The sequence below is a fragment of the Meriones unguiculatus genome, chromosome 9 (genome assembly GCF_030254825.1).
Source record: "Meriones unguiculatus strain TT.TT164.6M chromosome 9, Bangor_MerUng_6.1, whole genome shotgun sequence".
In the NCBI taxonomy this organism is placed as follows: Eukaryota; Metazoa; Chordata; class Mammalia; order Rodentia; family Muridae; genus Meriones; species Meriones unguiculatus.
In genome coordinates, this window is record NC_083357.1 from 2396897 (window position 1) to 2409780 (window position 12884).

The following is a 12884-nucleotide window of genomic DNA, read 5'->3' on the forward strand; positions in this document are numbered from 1 at the left end:
TGAAGCTCTCTTGCTCTTGCAGAGAGTCATCTCCTGGTGATCTCCGAGGGTCCTGTGATCCTGGCATAACAGGTTCTGTGCACACAGATGACTACTGGAGAAGCCAGAGAAAGTTAAACTTGCAGATTAAAACTTCAAAGATATTGACTAGTCTTCCAGCAGGCATGGTGAGAAAAAACGTGGTTTACAGTCTGATGAGCATTTGCAATTTGTAGAGGCAGGTTTCACCGGTATCACCCAGACATTATGTTTGTTTATCCAATATGCTTTTCGCCTAAATCTTGAGCATTGCTTCTGAATTTATTAAATTTATCATCATGAGTGATGTCACCTGTAGTTTACAACAGCCTAGGCAACTTCTCTATTATCATAGGGCCTAAGGAAACCCTACCTCAGTCATTCTCCCAGACCTTAAATCGTGAGCAATCTTTCTGCATCAACATTAACTATCTTTATGGGAGATTCCATATTTCCTTTAAAAGAGGTTCCATATAAACATGTCTAAGCTTTGTTTTACACAGGGGAGTGAGCTAATACTTTCTTTTTCCTAAAGAGTGCTGTGTTTAAATGTGACTAAAATAAAGGACCTGATGTCAGACTCTAGAAGTATGAACCAGTTAAGGACAGCTAATTCAAGATGGACAGAGTTTCTTTGTTTTCTCTTCCTGGATCATTTTGCTTCTGGCCATTAGCCTTCAGGGACACCTGTACATCTCAGTCTCTGGGAATCCCATGTGTTTCTGAGACCAAAGTAAACTAAGAATAGAAGAGAACCTTCATTCCTCTGATATTCAGATGAGTCTTTCAACTCTGGAGTACCCCAAAGAGTTGATCTGCACATTCTTTGGAAACATTCCTGGAGGTTACAGTGAGGTGAGAAGGAGGTAGACTTGGTTTTGGAAATTTGTGGCTAGCACAGGGGTGTGTGTGTGTGTGTGTGTGTGTGTGTGTGTGTGTGTGTGTTTCAGGTTGGCTTGATTTTTTTTTTCAGTACTGAAGGCTGAACCCAGGGATCTGAGTATGCCAGGCTGCACTCTACCATGGGTATGAATTTTAATCCCCTTCTTCTGTGCCACGTCTGTTGTCTCCTCCATAACTCAAGTTTCCCCATTTGCTCAGTAGAAAGACTAATAATGGTACCTATGTCAAAGGGTGACTCTGAGGACTGAGAGACATGATGGAGAGCTGTTGAGACTGGGATGTAACGGGCTACACAGTGAGATTTGAGGTCTGTTTGCTCTTGTCTGGTGCTGAAGAAGAGGGCCGTGGTGGGTAGAAGGCATTTCATGGAGGAAGAAGCTGCCTCCCTGAATTAAGGAAGATCAGAAAGGTAGGGTAGAGCTCACAATCCCTGAAACCAGAGGAAGACCTTCCCTTCTCTGAGAAAGAGAGAGGGGAGGGGAGGAGAGGAGGGAGAGAACTGGCATTGGGCTGTAAAGTATTAGACAAATGAATTTTTAAAAGGAGCAAAGCGTTGGAAATTGCATTTTTAATCATAATAAAGCACATTTTTTTCCAAAACGGTCTTTAAAAGGGTAGTCGATATAAAAAGCGAGTACTCTAACCAAATTTTATAAAACAATAACAAGAATATGTAAAATCCAAATAAGAAAGGCAAAATCAAAACACCCAACAAAAAACACCAACAAAGAAAGAAAACCAAAACCAAAACCCACAGAGAAAATGATGCTCAGCAGCCTTCTCTCACTGCAGATTTAGCAGGACACACCCACAGCCTGTGGCTGGTCTTGAACACTTAGTGGCAAAGGAGACACCAGTTCTCTCATGGGGTGTTGTCACAAAAGCAAAGGGACTCAGACCCAGAAGCAGCCTGGCTGGCTCACTGGCTAGATAGAATCAGGGCCTGTTCACACAAGGGAAACCCATTCTGAAGAGGACTATTCCTCCCAGAAAGTCCGTGTTTCCTGGGGCTCAGCGGGTGGCTCCTGGTGCAGCAGCTCCTTCTGCAGGAGGCTCTCCTCGTGGGCTATGGCCAGGTCCAGTTCAAGGCACAGCTCTTCAGACCTGTGAGAGGAAGGCAGTTAAGAGCCAGGCCTGGTAGGGACCTGCCATCTCAGCCTTCAAGCTGCTACCTCCCATCACCTCAACTGCGCTGGACAGTCAACACTGATCTCCTAACTGAAGTCATTGTAATCCCAAGAAAGAAGAGTCACACAGTATCTGGGCCTACAAAATGTTTCCATTTTACTGGCAGGTCAGAATTAGATCTAGGAACTGGATGTTCTCTGTTCTGCTGCGAAGACTAGCACTTTCTCCTACAGTCCGGGGCATCATTATTTAAAATCACGGACCCTAATAATCAGATCGAAATAGAAGTTATTCATGATGACTCTGATGGATCGCATCATTTTACAGAGAGAAACAATACAGCCTTGCAACTTGGGCACCTGAACAAGGTCATGAGGCTGGCTCATTCCTCCTGCTCAGGAGGCACCTTACACCCAAGCATTATGCATGATGGAGGCTGTCATGCTGGAGCAGCATTTCCTGAGTTGTGTGCCTGCCAACAATGGCCCTGCACAGGCTCTGGCACCACACTGAAAGCTCTGTTTTCCTAGGGACTAGAGGTGGGCAGACTGCATGCTGGCTGTCTATGGGAGTGTGTTACAGAACACTCCCATCAAGGTTCTGATCATCCCTGTAGCAGAGACATCTGCCTGGCTTCATCCTGGAAACGCCTTAACCTAGTCTCTGCAGAGAACCCTTCTCACAGAAATGGGTAAACACCGCAGAAATCAGGGGATGTTCCTGAATAAAAATAAAATTTTAGCCTGGTGTGGTGTGCAGCCCTTGAGATCCCATCACTTGGGAGGGAGAGGTCGTCAGTAGTCATGAGTTTAAGGACAGCCTGCTAGGAATATACAAGACTCAGAAGGTGTCAAACATCTTGTTTCCTGGACAGAAGTTCCTGTTGACTGGAGCAGCACAATACTTTGAGGTGTTCTTTCCCAGGAGTGGCTCCTAGCCTTGCTGGTGAGCAAAAGCCCATAAAGACAGAGACAGAATCCAAGAAGAGGGGACCCAGATGGCTTCACCGTCTCCTCCCAGCCTGGACTCCTACCTCATCTGGAGCTCCTCAAATTGATGCTGCAGCCTTAATGCTCAGTCCTGGAAGGCCAGCTGCTTCTGCTTCCTGGCGTTCCGCAGGGGCTTCTCCAGTCTTTCCCGCTCCTGCTCACTACAAGCTGGTGTTCAGTGCAGGGTTGCACACAGGCGTGCGCACACTGTCAGACAGGAGAAGCACACACAGAGGACCCCGAGCTTGCTGGCCAGCCAGGACAGCCAGAACAGCAGCTTCAGGGCAAGGAAGAAACCCTGTTGCAGGGTAGAAACTGGCGTGAAAGACGCCCAATGGCCTCCTCTAGCCAATGCACACTCGTGATTGTCCACCCTGCCCAGAGGCTTCATGCTAGAAGAGCATGGAGTTTAGACTCCGCACACAAGCTCTTTCAGAATGGTCTCACAATTCTGTTATCCATCCCTTGGGGACTAAACTAGTTATGAGGAGCTTGCTCTGCTTAGCCAGACATGTTGAGGTGGGTAGAGAATTTTTTCCTTTGAAGTCTCTAGACTCTGACCTCATCAAACTGTCAAAAGTCCTCCACATTTCCCTTGTCATCTAGGCAGCTCCAGATTATAAACACTCCAAATAACTCCAAGAAAACAGGGCTGAGAAACTCTAGTTCGGGCGTCTGTCCGTGTGAACTAAGAGCTGGGCAACAGAGGAGACCACGTTGGAGTGAGGAAGAATGGAGGAGGCCACACGATATCCAAATGGATGACAATGAGAAGCACTCATCTGGCATTACCACTAGGCTCTTCTTTTTGCCAGCTGCTTCCTACCTGTGATGTCACATGACCCCGCCAGGGCAAACAGCCACAGGACCCAGAGGGCACCAATGATCTGGGTACACTTCACTCCGGCTTTCCAGAGAACATCTAATCGTGGGGTGTCTCATTCCCCACGCTGCTCTTTGGACTGCGCCTTCAGCAGAACAGCAGGGTATGCCTGCCAGTAACTGACATTCTCACACTAGGCTCATTTCCCAGAGTACTGTGCATTGACAGAGAAAAGAACAGTCATATTGCATGAGGTGGGGGTGGGGTGTGTGTCTTTTAGCGAGCAGGGTGATAGGTGAAAGTTCAGGTGTATAGATAAGTCCAATGGGCAAATGGTCCCTGACCTTGGACAGTTCCTGGGTCTGGAGGTCGCAGGCCTCCTCCTCTTGGTCCTCACAGATCTGCTGCAGGTCCATCATCTGGTGCTGCAGCAGGGCCCAATCCTCTTGCACTTCCTTGTTTTCCTGCCTCAGCATGTCCACCTTCCTCTTCAACCAAGTCTGCTCCATCAGGAGCCGGCTGTGGAGATTGCTGGAAACACCATCTGAAGAGTAAGCTTCTGCCGGCCTCCTCCTACACCCCCCACCCCGCCAGCCTGCTCTTGCCCTCACCACCTTCAGGACCCCATGAACACCAAGAGGCCCAACATTTCCATGAGGACGTAAGGAGGAGCCCAATACCACCATGCCTGCTGCACTAACAAGACCATGAAGAGAACAGCTAATTCATCAGAGAATAACAACTACTGAAGTTCCACAACACTAACAGGGTTCCCTGTCCCTCCAAAAGAAAGAGGAGTCTCCACCTGTCCCTTCCTGTACAAGGAAATGGGGAAACATCAAAAACTTGATGACAAGTGCCCTCAAGGTAGGAAAAGAGCACCAAGGGGCACCTTCTATCTACCTGTTCCACAACACTCAGCTCCGCAAAACCTTGTCTGAGTCCCAGAGGCCCAGGGACCTGGCTGACATGGCTGATCAGCCCTCCATCCTCAAGCGTTGTTGTCACACGCACTTGTGGCTAGGCCCCGTGTGTAACAGCAACCATTAACTTATGAAGCATTGGGAACCCAGGTCATGCAGAAAACAAAAGCGGTCCTTTCTCATCTTCTCTTTGCTATTGCTTTTGTATTTGGTGAGGCAGGGTCTCCTGTGGCACAGGCTGGCCTCAGCATCCCTGTGTGGCCAAAGAGGACTTGAACTGATCCTCCTGCCTCCACTTTGCTAGCTTTTCTAACTGCCACGTGTTCACCTTTCTGAGACTTTCCTGACTTTCATTTCGACCTCCTGTCTAAGGTCCATCAGCTGACCCTTGAAGGACTCTCAGTCAGCTCACAGCTAGTTGTATCATGTCTAGATGGAGTGTGTGTGTGTTTTTGTGTCCTCCTTAAGGTTTGGGTGTCAAGTCCCACAAAGAATCAAGTGTTTGAACATTGTTCCAACCAGGTGGCACCAGGTGGGGCAAACTGTGGACCTTGGGCAGTGGGCCTAGCAGGAAGAGGTGGCTCCCTGGGCATCACTGGGAACAGACACTTGAGTGTAACCAGCTTCCTCAGGCCCCTACTGCCCCATTGCTCACGACCAGCTTTCCTGTCCCTGGAGGACAGAATGTGAGGGAACCCAGGGGGATGTGCCTAGGGATCGTTGGCCCATTTCTTGCTCTGACAGCACAAGGAGCCATTGTGACACCTATCCACTTAAGGCTCTGGCTGAGCCTGCTTCCTGTCTTACAGAGCAGAAGCTCTTGGTTGGAGAGCGACTAGACTTCTGTACTCTTGACAGATTATACTCGCATTTTCACAAGCCGTTTTGACCACCATACAGTAAGTTCCTTCTGTTCTCTAACCTACAATATTTTATTATGTTTGTTTATTAAACATAAACTCTCCGTCTATTCCCTCCCTCACACACTCACACCATTCTCCACTCTCCCTGTCTTACAGAGCAGAAGCTCTTGTTGGAGAGAGACTGGACTTCTGCGCTCTGCTCGTGACACACATACTTGGACTTACTAAGAACTTACTCTACTATGGTAAGTTCCTTCTGTTTTCCGTCTTAGAACATTTTATTATGTTTATTTAATAAACAGACACTCTCTTCCAGTTCATGGGATGGACCCTCTCGGTTTTAAAAGATTTATTTGGGGGTGGGGTAGTCTGGATAGATGGCCTGTCACTTTAAGAGCATGTACTCCTGGAACTAGGTTTGATATCCAGCACTTCCGTGCCAGATCATAACTACCTGTAGGATCTGACGCCCTCATGTGAATAAGGAAAGATATTTCACTATTGACGTGATGTGTAGTAGCAGTGAGTGCACTTGTGTGTGGGTGTGCGCACACGTGTATGGATGCCCTCCGAGGGCAGTGGTGTAGGATCTCCTAGAGCTGGGATTGGAGCAATTGTGAGCCACTTGACCTGGGTCCTGAGAACCAAATATAGGTAGGTCCTCCGCAGAGCTAGTTGTACCTGGACTCACCGGCTGGCTCCCCAGCCCAGACACGCTGGGTTTCTGGGGTGTCTGTTGTCCTATATACTTCTCTTGCATCTAATTTTGTTAGTGCCTGCTCTCCCACAGTACATGTGAGCTCAGGGTTAGAGGATGACTGTTCTTTCTTATCAGTGGCTGTTAGTTTCTAGACTCCTTTGGTTTGTTCTTCCAGTTTGCAGTTGATTCCTGTCAAACCAATCTATCCTATTTTTCTCTACACTGCTTTGGAACATACTTCATTCTCGTCTCTCTAAGCATTTAAGTACCCAGTTAGGTGGTCTGAAATGTGTGTGACCTCTTCCTTCCTTCTTTTCCTAGTCTTTTGGAGGTAGGAATTCATAGCTCTAAATACTGTCCTAGTGCCTGATTTTAACTCTGTCAACTTTCTCATTGAAAGTTTGGTTCTAGCCGCATGAAGGAGGAGGGTCTGGCTCTGAAGCAGGGCGTGAAGGCCCGCTCCTCTGCGGAGGACCCCTTCAACACCTATTATAAGATGATGAGGACTCTGGGACACGGACATTTTTCCGAAGTTAAAATGGCGTTCCATGTGCCCACTGTGACCTGTGTGGCTGTAAAAATCCTTAGAGATAAGAAGTACAACGCGATTTTTAACAATGAGATCAGCATTATGAAATCCTTGAACCATCCAAATATCGTCAGGGTGTTTCACGTGGTGGAGACGGAAGAGACCACCTACCTGGTGATGGAGCACGTCTCCGAGGGAGAGCTGCTGAGGCGCATCCTGGAACGGGGGCCTTTAGAGGAGATTGAGGCCCAAAGGATATTCACGCAGATCGCACGTGCCGTGGATTACTGTCATGATAACCGAGTTGTCCACAGAGACATTAAAGCCACGAACATCCTGTTGGACTGCAGAGGGAACTCCAAACTGATAGATTTTAGTCTCGCCGTCAAAGTGACTCCTGGGCAGAAACTGCGGGGTTTCTGCGGCACTGGGCCCTATTGTGCCCCAGAACTCTTTGCACAGCACGAATATGAAGCTTATCCCGTTGATGTGTGGTGTTTGGGGGTTCTGCTCTTCCTCATGGTGTCTGGACGTTACCCTTTCCAGGCCAGTTCGTTTGCAGGCATGAAGAACGAGGTCACCTCGGGCAACCTTCAAATTCCTCACCACGTGTCCATCAATTTTTCCAATGTCATCCTCGATCTACTGAGAATCAATCCCGGCAGGAGGCCCACCATCAAGGACATCATGAGGCGCCCCTTGATCAGGGCCGGTGAGGCACGTTCGCCACCTATAGTGTCCACCCATAGTGTCCCAGGCACCCCAAGCCCTAGCATTGTCGGGACCATGAGAGTCATGGGCTATAAGCCAGAAGAGATCATTGAGTCTCTCAGAGATAACAAATACAACGAGGTGATGGCAACTTACCTTATACTGCAACACCAGTCACCTGGGGGAGACTGTGGCCACAACCAGGTGAATCCTGTGAAACCCAGGCAGCCGGGCACCGTCCTCCACCTGACAGAGCCTCACACTTTTCCCGGAAGCCTACGGAGAGCTGAGCCTGTTCCCTGCAGCTCCACCTTGCCATCGAAGGCCCAGGAAAGAGAGGAGGAGCGTCATTCCAGGCCCCTTCCCAGATGCCATAGCATGCCTGCCACCCTGCGCTGCCAGCCAGACGCACATCCTCTCCACCTATCCCACCTGGGCCGTCCTGTTGCTAAGTCCCTCAAGGGCAGCATCCTGGAAATGACTGTTTACTTCTCACAGTTTGACTCACGTGACAGCCTCACTAAAAGTGACCATCCATCTCGGGCTCTCTACAACGACTTTTCTGGACCGGCCCGGAATGAGACCACAAGTGACCCAAAGAGCACTATGTCATGCAGTCATCAAGAGGAACACTGGAGTCTCCTGGAGGAAGAGGACAGTTCAAGCTCCTCCTCTGAGGATTTATCGGTGACGATGACCATCGAAGAGGAAAAGACCCTAACACTGGAAGATATGGATGAAGAAGAAGCACTCGTTTCCCTGAAAGAGAGCATCACCAAGGAGGACACCAAAACACCAACAGAGATCGAGGAGGACACCATCACACCATACACCATCACAGCGATAGATATCGAGGACGAGGACACCACACCAAAAGAGGTTGAGGAGGACACCACACCAGAAGAGATCGAAGAAAACACCATCACACCAAAAGAGATGGAGGAGGAGGACACCATCACACTTAAGGGGATCGAGGAGGAGGAGGAGGAGGACACCATCACAGTGAAGGAGATCGAGGAGGAGGAGGACACCATCACACTTAAGGGGATCGAGGAGGAGGACACAATCACAGTGAAGGAGATGGAAGAGGAGGAGGAGGAGGACACCATCACAGTGAAGATTGAGGAGGAGGGCACCATCACACTGGAGATCGAGGAGGAGGAGGAGGAGGAGGAGGAGGAGGAAGAGGACACCATCACAGTGAAGATCGAGGAGGAGGGCACCATCACAGTGAAGATCGAGGAGGAGGAGGAGGAGGAGGAGGAGGAGGACACCATCACAGTGAAGATCGAGGAGGAGGGCACCATCACACTGAAGATCGAGGAGGAGGAGGAGGAGGAGGAGGAGGAGGAGGAGGAGGAGGACACCATCACAGTGAAGATCGAGGAGGAGGGCACCATCACACTGAAGATCGAGGAGGAGGGCACAAGCACACTAAAAGAAATCCAGGAGGAAGACACCATCACACTGAAGATCGAGGAGGGCACCATCATACCAGACACCATCACACCAATAGAGATCGAGGAGAAGGACACCATCATGCCTGCAGAGACCCAGGAGGACACCATCACACCTGGCCAGCCTCAAGACGCTGGCACCACTTCCCCCCACAACCGGCGTCAACGCTGGAAGCGGGTGAAGAAGACAATCATGAACGGCCTCAGACACCTGTGCTGCTGCTGCCTGCCACCCGCTAAGACAAAGACCACCTCATGTAAGAACATGACTCCAATGAAAAGGGACAGAGGAGTCACCCTCAGCACCAGGTGAGTGCATTTCCTTCATTTTATTCACCTTTCCTCTGTCCTTTGTAACTAATAAGAATTTGCCCACTGTGCCACACCTGTGAACTTAACAATCTCTGTCACTTGAGAAAGACCAATCCCATAGAAATCTCGGAAATGTGACTTCAGGCTTGTTGAGCAAGAAGTGGACTGTATGCATATGCTGATAGAGCAGGGAAAGGAGCAGGTGGGGCTTGGGCAATGGCAGCAGAGATTGCTTAGAGATCAGTAGGGCACTTTGATGCTGCAGGGCCAGCACAGAAAGTTCTGTGTGCTTCAAAGTCAGTAAGAGTCTCCTACCTGTGTCTTTTTGCTTTGAAGTCCTGAAGAGGACAAGCCCCAGCTCCATGGCTTACGGGCCAAGGGTTGCGGATCAGCCTGGATGAGATGTGGAAAGCCTCTCGGGGAAGCCAGGCCAGATGTCCAGGAGCCAGTGTGGTCACAGGAGCCTTCTGCACAGGGCCCACCCCAGTGCAGATCTGTCCAGGTAAAATCCCAGGCAGGAGGGGCTGGCTTTCCACTGGGTCTTCCTCAGAGGGGAAGAGCTGAGGTGCAGAGGTGCCCTACTGCTCTCTGTGAGAGCCCTTACCCTCTCCCCCAGCCTGCATAAACATCACAGATTGCCCTCTGGGTAGTGATTGTCCTGTACTCCCTGATTCTTGGCAGGAAACATAATCTTTTCTACAAGGTGAGACTCCTCTCCCTAGTGAGAGGAGTTTCCAGTTTCCAGTATCCCTGTCCCACTACCCCAATACACCATCATACCAGACACCAGCACACTGAAATTGACCAAGGAGGACACCATCATACAAGACACCATCATACCGGACACCATCATACCAGACACGATAACACTAAAAGCGATCGAGGAGGAGGACACCATCACACTAAAGAAGATCGAGGAGGAGGACACCACTACACTGAAGAAGATCGAGGAGGAGGACACCACTACACTGAAGAAGATCGAGGAGGAGGAGGACACCATCACACACACTGAAGGAGATCGACGAGGAGGACACCATCACACTAAAGAAGATCGAGGAGGAGGACACCATCACATTGAAGAAGATCGAGGAGGAGGACACCACTACACTGAAGAAGATCGAGGAGGAGGACACCACTACACTGAAGAAGATCGAGGAGGAGGAGGACACCATCACACACACTGAAGGAGATCGACGAGGAGGACACCATCACACTAAAGAAGATCGAGGAGGAGGACACCATCACATTGAAGAAGATCGAGGAGGAGGAGGAGGAGGACACCATCACACTAAAGAAGATCGAGGAGGAGGAGGACACCATCACACACACTGAAGGACATCGAGGAGGAGGACACCATCACACACACTGAAGGAGATGGAGGAGGAGGACACCATCACACACAATGAAGGAGATCGAGGAGGAGGACACCATCACACACACTGAAGGAGATCGAGGAGGAGGACACCATCACACACAATGAAGGACATCGAGGAGGAGGACACCATCACACGCAATGAAGGAGATCGAGAAGGAGGACACCATCACACACACTGAAGGAGATGGAGGAGGAGGAGGAGGAGGACACCATCACACTAAAGAAGATCGAGGAGGAGGAGGACACCATCACACACACTGAAGGACAACGAGGAGGAGGACACCATCACACACACTGAAGGAGATCGAGGAGGAGGAGGAGGAGGACACCATCACACTAAAGAAGATCGAGGAGGAGGAGGACACCATCACACACACTGAAGGACATCGAGGAGGAGGACACCATCACACACACTGAAGGAGATGGAGGAGGAGGACACCATCACACACAATGAAGGAGATCGAGGAGGAGGACACCATCACACACACTGAAGGAGATCGAGGAGGAGGACACCATCACACACAATGAAGGACATCGAGGAGGAGGACACCATCACACGCAATGAAGGAGATCGAGAAGGAGGACACCATCACACACACTGAAGGAGATCCAGGAAGAGGACACCATCACACCAGACACCATCAAGTGAAAGAGACCAAAGAGGAAGAGACCGAGGAGGACACTATCACACACACTGAAGGAGATCGAGGAGGAGGAGGAGGAGGACACCATCACACTAAAGAAGATTGAGGAGGAGGAGGACACCATCACACACACTGAAGGAGATCGAGGAGGAGGAGGACACCATCACACACACTGAAGGACATCGAGGAGGAGGACACCCTCACACACACTGAAGGAGATCCAGGAAGAGGACACCATCACACCAGACACCATCAAGTGAAAGAGACTGAAGAGGAAGAGACCGAGGAGGACACCATCACACCTGGCCAGCCTCAGGACGCAGGCACTGCTTCCCCCCGCAACCGGCATCAACGCTGGAAGCGGGTGAAGAAGACAATCATGAACGGCGTCAGACATCTCTGCTGCTGCTGCCTGCCACCCGCTAAGACAAAGGCCACCTCATGGGAGAACATGACTCCAATGAAAAGGGACAGAGGAGTCACCCTCAGCACCAGGTGAGCGCATTTCCTTCATTTTATTCACTTTTCCTCTGTCCTTTGTAACTAATCTCTCCCTAGTGATACAGTTTCCAGTCTGCCTGTCCCACCTGCCCCAAGATGGGTTCCCAGGTTGAGAATTGAGGCCTACAAGCAGCCGGATGGGAATTCTTTAGAAGGAGCCTCCTGCCATCCTTTTGCAAGAGCCCCGCACCCACACCCATGCCAAAGCCATCACAGGTTGCATTGCTTGAGTCCTCAGACCCAACTCAGAACAAAGCCTGGAAACCTCACAGGCTGGGAGTGACTCCAAAGGCAGCTGTGCCCTCTCTTGACACCAGTCCTGCCCTAAGGACTCACCTCTTGTGTATCTATGCTTGCTCCTTCAAGGCGACCATTCACATTGGAGCCCACACTCACCACCACATGCTCCACCATGAGGGTCTAACTAGAGACTCTCTGTTGGAGGAGCAACCTGCTGTGTCCCTGCCTCATGGCAGCCTCAAGCCTCTACCTCGTGTACGCACTCAGCTGGACAGGTCTTAAGGCTGCTTCCATTTCTTCAAGCCTCTGCACCTGCACAGTTAGTTAATCAGCCTTGCACAGCCTTTGGGGAGAGTTCTGGGAAGCCTTATCTTTCCATCCTAGTATCACATTGGTAAGACATTTGTTCTTTCTCCCTAGACTGTCCAACAACTGTCAACGTGAGACACAGAGAAGTCTGTGTGACTGACCATGTACAATCCATCCATCCTGGAGCTTCCCTGAATTTGAATGCAGGACAAGGCTCAACGGTCTTGAAAGGAAGGATTGTCATGCTACTGGGAAAGCGTCTCTCCCCATAATGTACTTTCACATCGAAACACTCTGAGCAACTCTGAGCCCATAGGATGGGCATTTGATATGGCAGGTGGATGTGTTTTATTTTGCAGAATTTGGAAAACAAAGGTATGTACTCCATACCATAGATATATACCCAGGGTTTCAACAGGCAGCTGCTTTAGGTGCTGACAAGGCTGTTTGTGTAATTAC

General features: G+C 49.9%; 1 long non-coding RNA gene across 1 annotated transcript; it reads right to left on the minus strand.

The window, feature by feature from the left end:
* Positions 1-1527: 1527 nt before the first annotated feature.
* On the minus strand, positions 1528-7615 carry LOC132656562 (uncharacterized). The gene is made up of 4 exons (XR_009594321.1): positions 7048-7615; positions 4206-4392; positions 3083-3245; positions 1528-2025 (listed from the first exon to the last, which is right to left on the minus strand). It is a non-coding gene; the product is annotated as an uncharacterized LOC132656562 (long non-coding RNA).
* Positions 7616-12884: the final 5269 nt, after the last annotated feature.